The following is a 20,000-nucleotide window of genomic DNA, read 5'->3' as shown; positions in this document are numbered from 1 at the left end:
TTTTTGTTATTGTAACTCGGGAAACTTTATGTACTGCTTTGAAAACTGTATGTATAGAACTTTTGTCAAAAATTCTATGCGCGCAAATACTTTTGATTAGCAATGTAATGTACAAAATTAATTGCTTAACATCTACGGACAATTATTCCTTATGTGATGAAAGAAGAAAAGCATTGTCATGAAAAGACTATTTATAATGTTGGGAAGAAACCATTTTTTTTTTCAATGCTAGGAGTTAGGTTTATTCAATACATATTTCCAGTGAAACTTCCTCAAATACCTGCGGTATAAGTTTCAAGTGTTCAATGAATTAGGGACTAAAAGAGTTGGAAGACCCAGTCCTACATGGCTGAGGACTATGAAGAGCTAAGTAGGATATGATGAATGGAAAAGTATTGAATTAAAAGCTCAAGATAAAGACGACTGGCGAAATCTAATTTTTTTAATCTTATTAAATAGTTAAATTACATCTTTTTTACAAACACAATATTTACAGTATAATTACATTCAATAGCATTTTTCTATAAACATAACCCATCTAATTTAACAATTTATAAAATTACACATCTTGATTTTTAGTTACTCAAAAACAATAATCTCGATACTTTTTTGTGAACATTCTATTCATTCGAAATCTAACAAGAGGCTCTTTGCGTCAACAGGCGTAGGGGGTAGGGATGATGATGATGATGATGACGATGAAGTTTCAAGTGTAATATGTCTACGTACGAATATATGTTTTTAAGATGTTTTAATTAACGTGCCGGCATCACAGAACCTGTGATAAAAATTAATAACCAGGCATTCTAAGGAGCGATTAAGCAGAGTAGATTTTAATTTATAAAAATGTCAAGCTAATTTTGGCCAGACATGGGCTCTACTCGAGTCTTGACTCACCGCTGTGTATGGCTGATGCTATGTAATTTTTTTCTTATTGTTGACACTTTTGATTAGACATATTGCATAGAGCACATGTCTGGCCAAAAACGGCCAAAATGACCAGACAATTTATATATAAAAAAAAACGGAATTACCCTTGAACTAGGTGATCTAAATTTAAAACAAATCAATAGGCACGTGGTTTCTAGGGCTACCGATTCAGGCAATCTCAACTAAACCAAATGGTGCGGTGTTCAAAGGCTAAACAATGAGTAAAGACCAGTGCTAACACTAGGCCAGAACAAACTAAGATACCAACGTGCTAAATGAAAGGGGCAATGAAACATGTGACTGAAAATATCTTCGTGAGTTGTATTAAAGATTTTTTTTTTATTTCAAACTTGGAAAAATGAAATATTTATAAAATTCTTCCTTTATTAACAAAATAAGGGTATCCTATTAACGCTGTAAAAACTATGATCACTGACGAGAGAGAGAGAGAGAGAGAGAGAGAGAGAGAGAGAGAGAGAGAGAGAGAGTGAAATTTATGAATAAATGGACAAGGTAAAAGCTAATTTTCGTTCCTCAACCTACTCATTAAAATGGTGGTCTATGGTCACACCTTGGGAAAGGGTAGGCTAATACATCGGCTTTTCAACCTGTAACTTGGCAGGTTAGGCTACTATCTCTTATAAGAAGATGGGTCAAAAGGATGGACGAACGTACAAATTATGGGGTACAGCTCAAATACTTGGATACTAATAGTCACCGAGTTGTTTCGTGATGATAAATGAAGGAAAGGGTAGGCCTAAGGCTTGAAATGCCAGGACTGTCGTCAAATTATAAGGTAAAGAAGATATTATTTATCAGATAAATATAAAAAAAAATAGTGTATAAGGGTCATCTGATACCAAATAATGCAACGGCAATTCACACATACAAGTGGAAGTGGTGTACAGTTCTAATTCCATGTGAGGACCGAGTGGCATGAAAACGTTACTTTCATGGCAGTCTTGCCGGATACGGGGATTTATCCCTAGATTTGGGATTACGGGTGTCGGATGGGGATATTCTTTACAAATTTCTTTGATGAAACAAAGAAGAGTAAACATTTATATTGTTGCAGTTAGTTTGCTTGCGCTTATATGAAGTATGTTGCGTAATTTTTATATTAGTAAAGCCTACATGATCAAGACAGAAGAGAATATAATTGTGGAAATGGGAATTTTTAGGTTGTTTTGGGGATTTTTATACTAACCCATCTGGCAACACTGATGTAAGTCTGGTGTGAACTGCAGCAGGTTATGGTGCCACCGGTTAAGGACACACACACACACTACTATTTCAACATTATTTTGTATTTCTCATTCGAAGTGTACCTTTCACAATTCTTTAAGACGAATTATGTTGGCCAGTTGTATATACGAACAGAAGTTAACTCGGCTGCACTATTATCCGCTAGCAGCCAGGGAAGATATGTTGTGAAGTATTATGGATATTGAAACTTTCACGAATCCACGAAGAACGAGCTTATACCAAAAACTGAATAAATCTATTAGAAAATAATAGGATTTATTGGAAAATAATCAATTCTGGAACCCTGTGATATCTATAGTACCATAACATGATGTATAGAAAAGTTTGTTTTCCTATCATTATTATTATTATTATTATTATTATTATTATTATTAAGCTAAAACCGTGGTTATATAAAAGCAAGATTCTTATAGCTCAAGGGTTCCAACAGGGAAAAAAATATCATTAAAGATTTATTTAATGTTATTATTGTTCTTGAACTCTTGTAGTTTTCCCGACTTCCTTTTCTCACTGTGCTATTTTCCCCGTCGGAGCCCTTGGGCTTATATAGCATCCTGCTTTTCCAACTAAGGATGTAGCTTAGCAATTAATAATAATAATAATATTAATAATAATAATAATATTATTATTATTATTATTATTATTATTATTATTATTAACCAATTGAACAAACTATCAAAACAGGAAGCACATCATACCATTAGTAAACATATAAAACAGGTTTGGAAAATGCAACTGATGAACAACAGCAAGAAACTGATGGACTGCCTTATGACATTCAATCAGCAGGAAACATTAGTTTGCGGACATAGCAGAAAAGCAGTGTGCCTATTAGTCAGAATAATAATAATAATAATAATAATAATAATAATAATAATAATAATAATAATAATAATAACCTTTCTAGGCAATGCCACAACAAATAAAATTAAGAACGAAATTATATTAGGGTTTCGTGTATTATTATCATTATTATTATTATTATTATTATTGCTAAGCTACCACCCTAGTTGGAAAAGCAGGATGCTATAAACCCAGTGGCTCCAACAGGTAAAATAGCCCAGTGAGGAAATGAAACAAGGAAAAATAAAATATTTCAAAAACAGTAACATTAAAATAAATATCTTCCATGTAAACTATAAAAAATTTAACAAAAAAGAGGAAGAAAAATAAGATAGAATGGTGTGCCCGGGTGTACCCTCAAGCAATAGAACTCTAACCCAAGACAGTGGAAGACTATGGTGCAGAGGCTATGGCACTACCCACGACTAGAGAACAATGGTTCAAATTTGGAGTGTCCTTCTCCTAGAGGGAATGTTTTATGGGGATTAATCGTTACTGAGTATCATTCTTAGCTAGTAATTAAAAAAAAGTAAACTAAATACCTGAATGTAGATGTGCAAACTTTAAATGCAGTGACGTAAAATGTCTTACAAAAAGTAAAACATTAGACTGAGAATATCAGAATATCTTTTATTCATTTCCTTTCCTCGCTGAGCTATTTTTCCCTGTTGGAGCCCCTAGGCTTATAGCATCTTGCTTTCCCAACTGGGTTGCAGCTTAGCTAATAATAATAATAATAATAATAATAATAATAATAATAATAATACATAAACCATCTATAAGTCCAGTAGCATTCAAAGACAAAATATAAGACTATTTACTTGCATTTGACGTTGAAATAAGACGAAGCCCCATGTAATTGTGAAAACTTTCCAAGTTAATTAAAGGCCAATGACGGTGAAAATGTTACAAGAATATCAGAGCTACATAGACCATAGAAAAAGTCCAGTAGAATTCAAAGACAATTTATAAGACTATTTACATAGATTTGATGATAAGTCTTAGTCCTATATAGTTGTGAAAACTTTATATTTGATGATAAGACCTAGTCCTATATAGTTGTGAAAACTTTTATTAAAGTTTAATGCCGGAGAAAATGTTACAAGTAATTCTAACCTTTAATAATTTCATAAACTGCATAGTTTGAACGATAATGTAAACGAAGTGAAAATGCATTTTCAAAAATAGCTTTAACTGACGATTTGAAAATATAAACTCCATAAAGGCTTGTAACATATGTGAAACACAACTCAGATACTCAGAAATATCAAGAACAGGGATTATGGAGGTGCAAGATAACGCTTCGTGTTTTTATGATGTTTCCGTTAAAGCTTTAAGGTTATACCCCGCCAGACAGTTATGAAAGAAACTCACATTCAAAGATGCTCATCATTGCTTAGTGATAAATTATACGAATTGGGACAAAATAAATGTGAAACGAAACCAAGAGTAGACAAAGCAACTAGAAAATGGATTGCCAGTTTATTAAGCAACTCTATCACAGTATAACGAATTTTCGAGCACTCAGTAAAAAGAATCAAAAGACAACGATTCAGAAACCGTTCTGAACCGCAAGCAAAAATAACTATAAACTGCATCTGCCGAGTAGATGCAAATGATTGCCATAAAATAGATTCCAAAATTAAGGATGGGGTTCAGGCACCAGAAGAGTATAATGTATATTCTCAAAAGCCTAGCCATGTGCTCTGACCAACATTCATCGGGCCTGACCAATGACAGTCGCAACTCGACCTTTGAGCCACCCTCTACATACATACATACACCCCCTTCATGCGTAAAGTGATTTCCAAGGTCTAAGTAAACAGATTTTCAGAGTTTTTTTTCTTATTTATAACCGAATGCTTTCTTGTAATATACGATCGTCTATATCTAAACTATTAAGGAAAAAATCGGAGGCAAAAAGACGGTTTCCTCGTGTAGACCTCGAGTCAGTGGAGGGTGATGTCTCCAACCACCGAGCCATGCAAAGAAGTACAATCAATTACTAAATGATTAATGATATCAGTAACGCATGGTTAATCTATTACACAAGAGCAAAGAGTATTGAAAGTTACTCATGCAAGAATACGCAGTGTAATATAATATGGGATGGGATGGAAGCGAGACTAACGGTCTCTACTTGACCATGAAATCAAGATTTCAAACATAATTTCCTCATTCCGTAGTTGTAAAGGTGTGTGCGTTAAGATATGCACTTCTTAGTAATGGTATCGAAGCTGTTACGTAGGAAGGTCTAGACGGGATAGTACTCTAAACCCCTAACCCATACCCACCCAAAACCCAACCAAAGAACGGAACAATGTTTGGCTATCAAGAACCCCAGAGGCAAGACTGGTCATGTTAGGGAGTTAATATGCGATGCAGTGCTTTCCATACCTTATAAGCGCCATAATCAAGTCGAACTAGCAACCAACCTGTTTATTAATTTTCATCTGGTCCCTTATAAATTTACATACTTGACAAGTGATCTGTTTTCATTAAATTTATGATAACTAGTCAATAAAGGCGAAACTTAACACTCACCGAAACGCGTTCCATGGCATCCTACGAGCAGTCGAGCAAGGGTCGAAAACGATGAATGGTGGAAATGGTTCTTGACACTTTAAAATCACTAATGACGTCACTATAGTAAACAAAAAATACAACGCGAAAACAATTATTCACGGCTACGACACAACTTATGCGTACGGGAACTAAATCGTGAATGAATAACAGTTCAACGTCGAGGTATCAGAAACGAAGCTTTTGTTTACTACTGAGTCCCTCGCGTCTTCCAACTTTAACGACCGGGCAGAACTAGGCTAAATTGCTGTTTATCGAAGTTAGCTCAATTCAAAGCCAAAGGCACCAGCCAGACTGCGGCGGGGGTGGCCTTGAGTTGTAAAAAAAAACTCACCAGTCATTGTTCATCAGTGTCTTGAGTTGGTGCGCGTGTGTGATCTAACTTAGCGAGGATTATCATCCAAATAGGAAGAAGACGGAAGCCATCAATGTCTTGAGTATCCATATAAAGTGAGTGTTGGAGACTTTAGTTGCAAATTACCTGACCTGTTACGATTTTTTTTTCCCTTTTTATAGTGCACCGATCCATTTCCGGTAAAGCAGACGTATAGGTCAAAACGGACATCATAATCAAGAATCTTTATTTTTATTTTTTATTTACAGTAATTGCTGGGGTTTGTCATGTACATTATTTGATATCTCTTCCATTTTCATTTGTATTTGTCGGTTTATGAATAACTGAATGAATAGCTTGTGGCAAAAACCTCTCTCTCTCTCTCTCTCTCTCTCTCTCTCTCTCTCTCTCTCTCTCTCTCTCTCTCTCTCTCTCATTGTTTGTAGTTATATATATATATATATATATATATATATATATATATATATATATATATATATATATATATATATACAGAAATCGAGAATAAAAATGTGCTTGTATATATAATCGCTGGTGTCCGTCATGTACATTTATTAGAGTTTTTTTTTTATTTGATTTATTTTCGTATAATTTATCAAATACTACATGGATAGTTTGTGACAAACTACTCTCTCTCTCTCTCTCTCTCTCTCTCTCTCTCTCTCTCTCTCTCTCTCTCTCTCTCTCTATATATATATATATATATATATATATATATACACACCGATATATATATATATATATATATATATATATATATATATATATATATATATATATATATAAATATATATAGCGCATATCGGCATGATATACGATACATTATTCATACCTGCTCGTTTCCCCCATTACGGCGTCCCAGCCAAAGATAGTTTTTACGAATAAAGTAATTTACTCTCCATTTCCCACACGTAATTGCAGTGGTGTCTTCCTGTGGGGCTCAGTAATGATTGTGCTTGATCAGTCAATTAGTGTGCTGAATTCGTTTGTTATTTATTATGAAAATACAACTGCATTCAAATGATGAACGCTATTTACAGAAAGCCTCTTCCTAAAATCAATGTTAAACAACCAAATTATTGGAACCTATATATATATATATATATATATATATATATATATATATATATGTGTGTGTGTGTGTGTGTCGTTTTATAGTTTATATATGGAATTTTTTTTATGTTAATGTTTTTTAAATATTTTATTTTATTTATTTTTTACTTCTTATATCGTTTATTTACTTCCTTATTTTCTTCCTCACTGAGCTATTTTTCCCAGTTGGAGTCCTTGGGCTTATAGCATATTGCTTTTCCAACTAGGGTTGTGGCTTAGCTAATAATGATAATAATAATAATAATATATGTCTACTGTAGGGTCTAGAGCCTTTAGTTATGCGGCCCCGAGACTATACAATAAGCTCCTATTCTAGACATTCGAAAGACTGTAGATATTAAGGCTTTCAGGGGGAAACCGAAGGATTTCTTGTTCTCAAAATGCTTTGATAGCGTGGATTTGACAACAAAAGAGCAACATGCGATGTGAAATGTTGAATGCTTTCGAACGCACTTGAAAAAAAGACTGTGGAGGTCCTGTAGAGACTAAGGTTCCCTTATATAAGAAAAGCAACCGTTAAAGTAAAGTAAATTGAGAGGTTTCGGTATTCATTTGATACATACTTAGAATTGTAACGTGTAATATAGATTGATAGATGAAGAAAAGCATAAAAGTAGTTAGTTTACAATGGTCGATTAAAGGCTTATATATTTTACCACGGTCTATATATACCTAGACTAAAGATCTTCCCCAGCACACTAATATTACAAAGGAAGACTTAAGATTGATATCAAGATTAAACAAGAGATCAAATAGGGTGACGTTAATGTTAACCTGTCGAGCTACAAGTTGACAAGTCGATGAATATCTTTAATAGGTATTTTGGTAAAGAAAGAAGCAGGAATGTCCAGTTAATCATTAGATTAAGTTGATTTCTTGACGTTAAGCTTAATTAGACATGCCATAAAGACATCGTAGACTTGGTTAAACCTTGGAATAGTTATAGATTCATTCTTTTCCCTTCTCGGCCGAGTCCAATACATCGACTTCATCAGTCATGTAGCTCTGTGGGGGACCCCATCTTTGCCCGATGGGCCTAGTGACAAGGAAGCCCCGCCCAAACCATTGGCTTTTCATTCTGATGTCATTACCGGAGTAGTATTAGCGTCTTAGCAGAGGATGGTTCTAAAACCTTTCTCATTATGTTGTCACACCTTTCAACGGTTAAATGTGTGTGTGTGTGTGTGTGTGTGTGTGTGTTGTGGTCTCCCTGTGGGTGATAATTCAAAAGAATTGGAACCGTAACGTCTATAACATAATTTAAATGTTTCTATCTTCACAGTGGGAATTCTTTAACTTGGCGAAAGGGTTTGCGTATCGCCATGATCAGCAAAGCTGTTTGGCCATACTAGGTTGGTTTGTTGTGATTGATCAACCAAAATTTTTCCACCATAACCAATTCACAGTTGGCCAGCGTGATGAAAACTGGCCAAACCGCAGTCATGAGTTGCCATGTCTGAGGTCTTTGTCTTGCAGTGGAATAGAAACGGATGCATTTGGTGTTGTTGGACAGTATTTATATGAACGTACACACACACACACATACATACATAGTCTCTCAATTTCCCTTTTCCCAATTTCCCCTCCTAAAAATCTCGCATAAAGAATAAATCACTGTAAAATATGCAATTACTCGGCGGACATTCGCTGGTATATATATGTTTTATAATAACAATGCGCAATAAAATATGGACAGTGCCATCCAGCGAGACTATTTATACAGCAATATTTTGTAAGAACATCGCCATTTATGCATCTCTCCGTGAGATATTGGGCGACTGTGACGTCATTTCTAATTGCATTTTACGAGACTTGCAACGAGCTGTGTTTTATGTCGCCAGGGAAGAGAGCACAGAGGAGCCACATTTTATCCTAATCCTCGAAGGATTCTAGGCGCATTCCTTCCGTCTTGATAAGAACAAACTATATATTTTGTTTTTGCTTCCATGCGGGAATAAATGAGACATAAAACACGCCCATGAGTACAATGTTCGCAATTTCAAGAGGTCGTTTTTCACATGTGATTTGTTATGGCTCTTCACTTCGAACCTTACAATTAACACATGTCATTCTCTTCACTAAGTCGTACGTCCCGGCTAATTTAGCCATTAATCTCAAGCAGATGCCATGGGACTAGCCTACATCGGGCTAGCCGCCACGCTGTGACTAATTTCAGTTTGGTATGAGGGGTAATTGAGTTGCCTTGGAGGTCGGGTCCTTGATTTTGAGTAGGAGAGAGTACGGTCATAAGTTCAAGTGACATTATAATTATCCTTTTTATTAATTAATCCACGTTCTTTAACAGTTACTTGAGCATTATGAAGATAACTCGTTTGAAAAACTAATTTTTCCGTTAGTACACACTGCTTAAAAGGACCCGTATGAGCCACAAATTTCGTGTTCCGAAAGTAATTCTTTTGGGTATTGCTCTGACATGCTTATTCTCAAAGTATATGTGTTGTCAATAGTGCGAGGTTTACCACAGAAGTTCTGATAAGAATGTAGTTGTAGATTTGATATATATATATATATATATATATATACTGTATATATATATATATGTATATATAGATAGAGAGAGAGAGAGAGAGAGAGAGAGAGAGAGAGAGAAGAAATTAGGAAACCACGCATTACCAGAATTGACGTAAATCTAAATTCAGTAAAAACAGAGAAGAGAGACAAAAAAAAAACAAAAAAACATTTGTGTCGATTCAGCAGAAGCTACAAACAGCGCTGCTGTTGAGAATGAAAGAAATCAGACAGTGGAAAAGAGCGAGCATAAAAATGGAAATAAAAGGGAAGGGGGAAGTGTAAAGAGTCAGGAGTTGAATCAAAGAGAATTATGCAAAAAAAGAAAAGTCCGTCGAGATCAGAATAAAAAATGGTGAAGTTTTTTTAACTGCTGGAAAAATGTGCCTAGTGCAAACAAGATGCACAGAACAACAGTCGCTTTAGACCCAGAATGGAACGGTTGCTGAAGTTATAGTCTCATTATTATTGTTGTTTGATTTTACTTTTTTTTTCTTTTTTTCTTTTTATTAAAAAGTTAAATTACATATTCTTTCAATCACAATATTTACAGTATAATCACATTTAATTGCATTTTTCTGTAAACAAATCCATCTAATTTAACAATTTACATCACACATTGATTTTAATTTTTAGTCACTCAAAAACAATAATTTATATACTTTTTGGTGAACATTTTATTCATTCTTTCTTTATAGATATTTTTCAAAAGCCACCAATCATATTGAAATTGGTTTATTTCTCATGTTTACTGGTAAATGTTTATCTTAATACGCCTCATTATACAATTGAACTTGTCAATCATATGTTTATGCACCAATTATTATTATTACTGTTGTCTTATACCGTAGCCGGCAAAGTAGACATCTAAGTATTTGAGATAGGTATGCACACACAGATTCAACCCTTTCCACACCCTCCTCTATCCCAGCTACAACCCGCTGGTTCGACTATTTGTGGGAGATAGTGGTCTCTCTCTCTCTCTCTCTCTCTCTCTCTCTCTCTCTCTCTCTTCTTCCAACCGTTATCCCTACATTAAATGGTCGGTTGTCTGATGCGCCTCCTCCAATAGTATCTATGAAAGGCATCCTCTTCCACCAAATCTCTTCTCTCCATGTCATCCTTCACCTTATCTCTTTATTATATAGGGAAGAATATAAGAAGCTAAGCTGCAACCATAATTGGAAAAGCAGAATGCTATAAAGCCCTGTGCCTTTAATACGGTTTGTTTAGTACAAATTAACTATTAAGTAATGAAATTAGAAAACTTAAATGCTGAGTAGAGATTAGATGGTGTAGGACTTGGGGAAGAAACCGATAGAAGTAATGGACTCGAGCGGGCCGACCCTTCTAACAGTGGGACTAATAAAAGAAAAAAGAAATCTAACATTTCACGATTTTTTTTTTGGGGGGGGGGATAAAATTATAATTCAAACAAGATTAATTCCTACCATTATGATTATCATCATCACTATCTTGATCACAATCATTATTCATGACGAAACCTGCCGAAATCCTGTTAAAACATTGTCACATGGATTTTTATTTTCATTCATCGGTTGGACTCTGGCTTTTCATAAAGGATTCAGCCATGTGTCAGAATATTCAGACGAAACTCAGCTGTTTTATATGAATTCATCGTTCAGGATATACGATGATTTCTGAAACGGGACAATGCCTTTGGAATGCGATCCCGTACGGCGGGATGAATTTGATCTCGCTATAAGCAGATTTCAGTTTCAAATACCCGGGGATTTTTCCTTAAATTTTAACGCAATTACTTGCTCGTAGAGGCATATCTCTCTCTCTCTCTCTCTCTCTCTCTCTCTCTCTATATATATATATATATATATATATATACACATATACCAAAGGCACTTCCCCCAATTTTGGTAGGTAGCCGACATCAACAAATGAAACAAAACAAAAAAGGAGACCTCTACTCTCTACGTTCCTCCCAGCCCAACCAGGGACTCAACCGAGTTCAGCTGGTACTGCTAGGGTGCCACAGCCCAACCTCCCACATTATCCACCACAGATGAAGCTTCATAATGCTGAATCCCCTACTGCTGCTACCTCCGCGGTCATCTAAGGCATGTATATGTATGTACAATAGGCCTATATATATATATATATATATATACAGTAGGCCTATGTGTACATGGCTATATATACATACACACGCTCACACACAAGCATTTTATATAATTATATATATATATATATATATGTGTGTGTGTGTGTGTGTGTGTAAAATCATCAGACGTTATTAGTCCACTGCAGAATAAAGGCCTCAGACATATCCTTCCACTGGCGTCTGTTTAAGGACTTAATGTTTACAGGTGTAGGAAGTTTACATATTATTATTATTATTATTATTATTATTTAATTATTATTTTATTTTTTTATTTATTATTATTATATTTTCTCCTATTTAAATTTATGGAAAAACTTCGCGCAAATCCTGTAGGCCTTAATATAAATCCCAGAGACGCTAAGCCGATTAAAGTGTGGGGCGGGGCTGTCTCTAGCCACCATTTCAGGCTCCCTTTTCTTCCTTTTAAAATTATTTAAACTTAAATGAAAAAAGAAAAGAATTGCACGTACGAAATCCTATTCTACTGCTGCCTTACTTTGGAATATAATTGGACCTATTTCGAACGAATTAACTTTTGTTTTAAATGAGAGTTGTTTTAAATGAGAGAGAGAGAGAGAGAGAGAGAGAGAGAGAGAGAGATTTTGGAATTTAATTGGACCTATTTCGAGTGAATTAACTTTTGTTTTAAATGAGAGTTGTTTTAAATGAGAGAGAGAGAGAGAGAGAGAGAGAGAGAGAGAGAATTCACATCAGTGGTTTGGTGTACGAGATTTCCTATCCATTCCATGTTGAGATGATTACTCTCTCCTCTCTCTCTCTCTCCTCTCTCTCTCTCTCTCTCTCTCTCCGGTGAAAGCTTGTAGTGGGCACTCATGCGTTACGCTTCGAGTAATATTGACATAATCTCTCTCTCTCTCTCTCTCTCTCTCTCTCTCTCTTATACACATACCAGAAAGAGAGATTAACGCTCCAAGCGTGGACAAATTATCTCCTACATTTTCATCCTTTCAACCTCACATATTCACAGAAAAATCCTTCCTAGTTACTCCCTCTTCCCTTGGGAGGGGGTCATTGGTAAATTGAGGGTGTGGGGAGGGAGAGAGGGAGAGGGGGTGGGGTGGGGAGGATGATCTCAGCGACTTGTCTGCATCATGAATTTCCTTCCCACGAAGCCACCGGCCGGGCAAAAGGATACCACGTGACGAGGCTGAGCAATGACAAGGAACCTTCTGGGGGGGGATGGAGGGGAGGTTGTAACGCTGGCTAAAATCCTTTTGGAAGAAGCGTCGGTTGGTGAACTTGGGTGGGCTTAGGACACTGTCCCTTGCACGTGCAAGGGAGGAAGTGCGATGCTGCTGAAGGGAACACGTACCCTGTACATCGTGCACGTACCCACGATGGTGGTTGTTTTGGGGAAGTCGAAGTCGAAGTCGAACGACTTGTATTTTTGTGAAACTGTTGCGAAAAGATTCACTTTGCGTTTTATTATGTTTTTTTCTTTGAGAGAGAGAGAGAGAGAGAGAGAGAGAGAGAGAGAGAGAGAATATTTTCTTACGTTTATAAATTTGATAAGAGTTACAAGGAGTTACAGGGATTTTGGATGTAAGACATTTTAGTCCATCCTGGGAGATTCCATTTGTTCTTGGGGTAGAGCGATTCGGTTTAAACATTTAGAGAGTTTTTTATGATCTTGTCTAACTTAGTCTAGACTCGTTTATTGTGTTACTGTTTACTACATCCGCTGGAAGCCTGTTCCATGTATTGGAGAGAGAGAGAGAGAGAGAGAGAGAGAGAGAGAGAGAGAGTGAGGGGTTTTCTTGTTTTTAGATTTTGAGAGAGAGAAACTTGTGCTTGTTGTTTAAATTAGAGAGAAGGGACGTTTTCTTATGTTTTAGATTTGAGAGAGAGAGAGAGAGAGAGAGAGAGAGAGAGAGATTCAACACTTACAATTGATACATGCTAGACCACGGTCTGTACCATGAGAGGAAGACATATATTTTGATGAAATTTACATTATGATTAATATATATTAATGCATGCAACATATCCTCGCTAAAACATACACGCTCATCTATTCGAATTTTTTACCCAAACAAACAAACCAATTAAATAATCAAATTTAAGAAGTAAAAAGTACACATTCCAGAAGAAGAAACAATAAAAAATTCAGAAGGACTCTCAAAGAGCCTTAACTAAGACATCACCATAAAGTAAGTCGAGTTATTAAGAAAATACCAAACCGATGCCAAAGAAAACATCGTCGGTGGCAGCCACGGGCTATGAGTCCTCCATGCAAGGAAGGCTGGAAGTCCTTATGTTGCGGTATGATAAATGACCCTTGTGGAGCCGGCGTAGTCCAGTCAGGATTTGACCATTACCCTATTTTTTTTCTTTACTTTTTTTTTTTTGTTAATAATACTTCGCCAGGCCTTATTCTCCGCGAGTGTTGTTATTATCGTCTTGTCCCTCATTTCCATTTATTCGTTTTACTTTTTATTCATTGTGATGATTGCTGGTTTTTCCCTCTTTTTATTTTTTTTTTGTCTTCATTATTGATAAGGGTGCTCTTCCTTTTTCTTCCTCCTCTTTTTCTTATTCCTCCTCTTTTTATTTCTTCTTTCCTCCCTCCTCCTTTCCTCTTCTTTCTTGTTGTCTTGTCCTCCTTCTTCTCTCCTTCCCTCTTCATCTTTCTTTATATTCTTCCTTGTCGTCCTCTCTTTCTCCCCCCATTTTCTTTGTTTATATTTTTTTTCTTGTCTTCTCTTCCTCCGTCTAGCCCTATCTCTTCTTCTTTCATTAAATTCTTCCTTAACGTCTTCTCTCTCTCCTAACCTCTCTCCCCCTCTTTCTCTTGTATGTTCTTCTTTATCGTCTTCTCTTCTTTCTCTCCCTTCCCTCTTCTTCTTTCATTATACTCTCACTTATCGTCATCTCATCCTCCTACACCCCCTCCCTCCTAAACACCAAAATCACTTGTTTCTTCGCCCCAGTCAACTTCTTCCTCACCCAACAAACCCATAAAAAAAAGTTCCCAGTAAAATAGCCGTTGAAGCCTTTTCAACCTTTTTTCTTTTCTTTCGTTGGAAAAGCGAAGATTTCGAAAACTTTAGGACGTATTAGAAACGGTGGCACACGACACCACTGAAGAATTTCGCAGCTAATTACAGTGAGATTTTGAGCATAACAACAACGCGTTAGGTATTTTTTAGATGACCGTGTGAGAGATGGCAAGCCGCCTTTTCGGGTGCCGAGTGTTGAATTACATGCAAATAAGACTTGGCTCTCTCTCTCTCTCTCTCTCTCTCTCTCTCTCTCTCTCTCTCTGCTTTATCTTTTACAAATATGGCTTCCAAAGATACCTGCTCTTATAATAATATTCTTTTACAAAAAAAAAAGTTTACGTCTCTCTCTCTCTCTCTCTCTCTCTCTCTCTCTCTCTCAAGACTTCTGACTTCTTAATTTTTACTAATATGGCTTCCAAAGGTACATGTTCTTTATAGATAGATGTTGTTTTACAAGAAAATTGTTTCGATGTGTAATGAATCTCTCTCTCTCTCTCTCTCTCTCTCTCTCTCTCTCTCTCTCTGACTATTTTTCTACTGATATGGCTTTCAAAGAGACCTGCTCTTTATAAGTAATGTGTTGTTTTACAAGAAAATTTTTATGATGTGTAATGAAGGGTTCGAACAATGTCTTACCCAACGGTTGAGGGAGTAATTGATCATAATTATCAGATGATGCTCATTGGTACTTATATCTTAATTCGTCTTTTGATAACCAAACCAACATTTATACCAAAAAAAAAAATCGAAGTTTTTTTCTCATTTCTGTGTATTTCCGAGACGGTCAGTAAGACTTGTTTTAATAAATAAGAGAAGGAACGCTGGTATATGGCAGTGTTTTTTTTTCTTTTTCTTATTAAAGGTGGGTAAAAGAAGAATGAGGGAAGCTAACTAGCTAACCTTAATAGGGAATAATTTGGAAAGTTAGTTATTTGTAAGAGTAATATAAAGTGTGGTTTTAATCCCAATTTGATTTATATAAAGGTACATTTTTTTTTCGTCGTATTAAGTTATATATTAATTGTTTCACATTATATCTTCTTCTTCTTCTATTAGCGTGGTTTTTTCCCATTCGTATGGGGTTACACGGTTACCTTCTTTTGAAGGACTTTGCTTTGGCATCTGGGGTGGACCGTAGTCCCGACCGGCTGCCCTGCCTGACATCGCCTGTAATTCTCCCAATTTACGTTTGCACTAGAGCATAGTTCTAAGTAAAAGTGACTCATTTCTTTCCAGTTATATTTTCACTGGCGAAATTTTGTGTCGAGACGAACCAACGTTCGTCTATTAAATTTTGCATCTCGACACATTGTTGAATTTGCACGCATTCCTACATCCAGGGTAATCACGAGGAAGCTTATGACTTCTAGTTCTAAGCAAAAAAAAAATTTAATAGGTACTCTCTCTCTCTTGAGTTTAACAGAGTTGTTTAGTTTTTTTTTTTTACCTCCGCCAACGAAGTTGGAAGATGGTTGTTTTAACCCCTGTTTGTATGTTTTTGTGTTTTTTTTGTGTTTGTATGTTTATGAACAGCTTCCTGGCCACAATTTTAATTGTGAAGTATGAAACTTGCAAGGATCAACTTTTATGTAAAAAGCTTTAAGTTTATTAAATTTTTTGAAGGTCAAGGTCTCGGTCAAGCAAAATGTCCAATTCACGTAATCAGCCATAAGTTTAGACATCGTTGTCACAGAGACTTCAAACTTGGTTCATATCTGAGTGTATGGAAATCCACCGCAACTAATACATGTTAAGGTCAAAGGTCAAGGTCAAGCAAAAGGTCTGCGCTCTTCTGAGTGTCCCTTTAGTTTACATTGATTTATTTTTTTCAATTATCCAATCAAACAATCAAAAGGTGAAAGAAAATCATGGCTTAATTCTAACCATGCCAATTTCAATAAACTTTCTTTAGATTAACAGTTACCCTTTTTTATTGTAATGATTTATTAGTTTTTTTATCAACCCATTCGAAATGTGAAGGAAATTTAGGGTCAAATGAGTAAAAGACTTTAATATTTTCATCATCATCATCATCATCTACGCCTATTGACGAAAAGGGCGTCGGTTAGATTTCGCCAGTCTTCTCTGTCTTGAGCTTTTAATTCAACACTTCTCCATTCATCATCTACTTCGCGCTTTATAGTCCTAAGCCATGTAGGCCTGGGTCTTCCAATTCTTCTAGTGCCTTGTGGAGCCCAGTTAAACGTTTGGTGAACTAATCTCTCTTGGGGAGTGCGAAGAGCATGCCCATTATTTTTTTCAAACAATAGATATTTTTTTTCTAATTTATTTTTATTTAAAAAAGACATAAAGCACTATTACCTGAACTGTGTAGTGTACTTACACCGCGATTACTCCAAGCGAAGAAGAAAAATAACACTATTTGACCGCTCTGTCTTTAGAATCATTGATGGGGATAATTCGCCTCAATTTCTTCGTGTTCTGCTCGTCATGGTCAGCTTTTGTCTTTAGTCCCTTTCATCTTCTTCCTAATGTCATCTTTTAGGGCTCTTAATGGCATCAGGAGGTCATATGTTAACTCTCTCTCTCTCTCTCTCTCTCTCTCTCTCTCTCTCTCTCTCTCTCTCTCTCTCTCTCATACCTTTTAATTTTTTTTTGCTTATTTGACTGAAACTGATGAGAATTAATAATTATTGATGAAAATAATAATTCTTGATAATTTTCTTGGTGAAAGTTAATAATTCTTGATGAAAATTAATAATTTTTTTTGAAATTTAATAATTTTTTATGAAATTTAATAATTTCTTATGAAAATTAATTATTATTGATGTTTTTATTGATAAAAATTAAAAATTCTTAATGAAAATTGATAATTCTTGATGAAAATTTATAATTATCGAAGAAAATGTTAAAAATTCTTACAAACCAACTTGATTGACGATAAATCTATAAAATAACAAAGTATTCATTGTCAATTTCAAAAAGTTCGAGTTTCTGTAGACAATTTGACAGACAGAACAGAATACTTGAATTTGTCAAAATGATACCCAATAATGCCTTTGAGTTTTAAAGTTCTCAAGTGTAAAGCATTTCTCTGCTTAAAATGGTTTTAGTACTTTGTAAATAGATCTTACATGTAAAGCTATAACTGTTGTAAAACTATTTTTAACACAAACTAGTACGTTCAATATATATTTGCTGTTATAACACCAATTATTATTATTATTATTATTATTATTATTATTATTATTATTATCATTATTATTATTATTATTATTATTATACACGTCACTCATTAAAGCTAAAATAATGGACATTCGGCAACATGCTCTCTCCTGACAGTTGCCATTTTCTGTATATTCTTTTTTTTTTTTTATTTCATCATATTGGAAATTCGAAGGCCATTGGTATTCGTGTCATGTACGCTACCTACATCTGCTGAAAAATGGCTTCGACTGGGAACTGGTCCCTGGGGGATTAATGGGCCGAATTTTTTATTGACCGGTGGTGTGATATGTATATCAGCACAGACGCATACGCATAAATATGGGCAAATGTTTGTGAGTGTGTTTCTTTGATATATATATATATATATATATACACATATATATATATATATATATACACACATATATATATATATATATATATGTATATATATAAATGTGTGTGTGTATTATATATATATTGTATATATATATGATATATATATATATATATATATATACATATTCACGTATATGCACATAAGCAAATGATTGTGAGTGTCATACTTATATATACTGTAATTATATATATATATATATATATATAGCCTATATATAATATATATATATATATATATATATATATTTATATATATGTATATACTGTATATATTTATATATATATACATATATATATATGTATATATATATATTTATATATATATATATATATATATATATTCAATTAAGCCACACATATTTTGATATTAGAATTTGCTGTTATATAATCACAAGTAAGCCACAAATACCGCTTAATATGGAATTCTCTCTGCTTCGGGAACAAAAACCCAAGAGTAAACTTATTTTGTAATAAGAATTTCTGTTCAGAGGAGGATTCGAACCTATGCCGAGTCTGAATCGAAGTGACAGTTGACTAAAAACACCGTTAGGATATAAAGGTGTATACACACACACACATATATATATATGTATATATATATATATATATATATATATATATGTATATGTCCAGAGTGTTTTAAATAGATTAACAAGTTGAAAATTTTCAATGAAGTGTTTTAGATTTAATGGGGCAATGATATTGCAGTAAATAATATAAAGTTGAAAATTTCAATCGAAACATTAAAGAAACTATGATCCTATGAATACTATTCTGTTCCTCTTGGCAACAACGAGCCACTCTTCCATCATCTTCATCCTAAGCTTACAAAGCCCTAGGGATGCGAAATTCATCTGGCCCTCCTATGAATTATATCCTACATGACTCTTAATCGCCTTGGGATCCTGCCGTAGATATAATCATTCACAGTAGATATATCTTTGGCCCCGTGACAGGACAACAGTTATGAACGAATAGCAAGTGGGTATGATCACTCATTATAACTTCACTTGTAACCTCTATTTTTTCAGGGTGATGGCTTTATTTCTCTCTCTCTCTCTCTCTCTCTCTCTCTCTCTCTCTGTATATATATATATATATATATATATATATGTATGTATATATACATATATATATATATGTGTGTATATATATATGTATATATACATATATATATGTATATATATGTATATTTATATATATATATATATATATATATCTACTTTGTACTATGCACAGACACATTAAATCGAAAATCTATACTAAAATACCTACTTTTTTTTTTAGATAATTTATATTTTATACTAATGTGATTTTATATACTTCATTTATCTCATTGCCCGTTTCTTATAGTGCATTCATTTGATTTAATATTTGCAGGATAATAACATTTGTTTTTGTTGTTTGTATAAATTTGGCTGGATGAAAAGTCTAATATTATCATCATCGTTGTTTAAATTTCGTGATTCGTTATATGGCACTGATTTCTTATTAGATTTTTTTTTAATTTTTAATAAAAAGCGAAAGTGAAAATCTCAAGGAAGAAATAGATAGTTGAAGCCAAAGACAATGATAGAAGAAGAGGTAAAGTTTTAGTTTAGTGGAATAGTAACTGTTTCTTCAGTGTTATTAGAGCCGCTATAATTAGGTGTTT

General features: G+C 34.5%; 1 protein-coding gene across 2 annotated transcripts in view; it reads left to right on the top strand.

The window, feature by feature from the left end:
- The first annotated feature begins 5,981 nt into the window (after nucleotides 1-5,981).
- LOC137634459 (uncharacterized) overlaps nucleotides 5,982-20,000 on the top strand; it is a 486,588-nt gene continuing 472,569 nt past the window's right edge. Inside the window, exon 1 of one of the 2 annotated variants that reach the window (XM_068366864.1) lies at nucleotides 5,982-6,072. The gene's annotated coding sequence lies outside the window, so the exon portion shown is untranslated. The remainder of the gene's footprint in view (nucleotides 6,073-20,000) is intronic. The other variant, XM_068366866.1, reaches the window with a different exon arrangement.

The sequence above is a fragment of the Palaemon carinicauda genome, chromosome 44 (assembly GCF_036898095.1).
Source record: "Palaemon carinicauda isolate YSFRI2023 chromosome 44, ASM3689809v2, whole genome shotgun sequence".
NCBI classification, from domain to species: Eukaryota; Metazoa; Arthropoda; class Malacostraca; order Decapoda; family Palaemonidae; genus Palaemon; species Palaemon carinicauda.
Note: the sequence above shows the minus strand (reverse complement) of the source record. Positions and strands in the feature narration are given on the sequence as shown.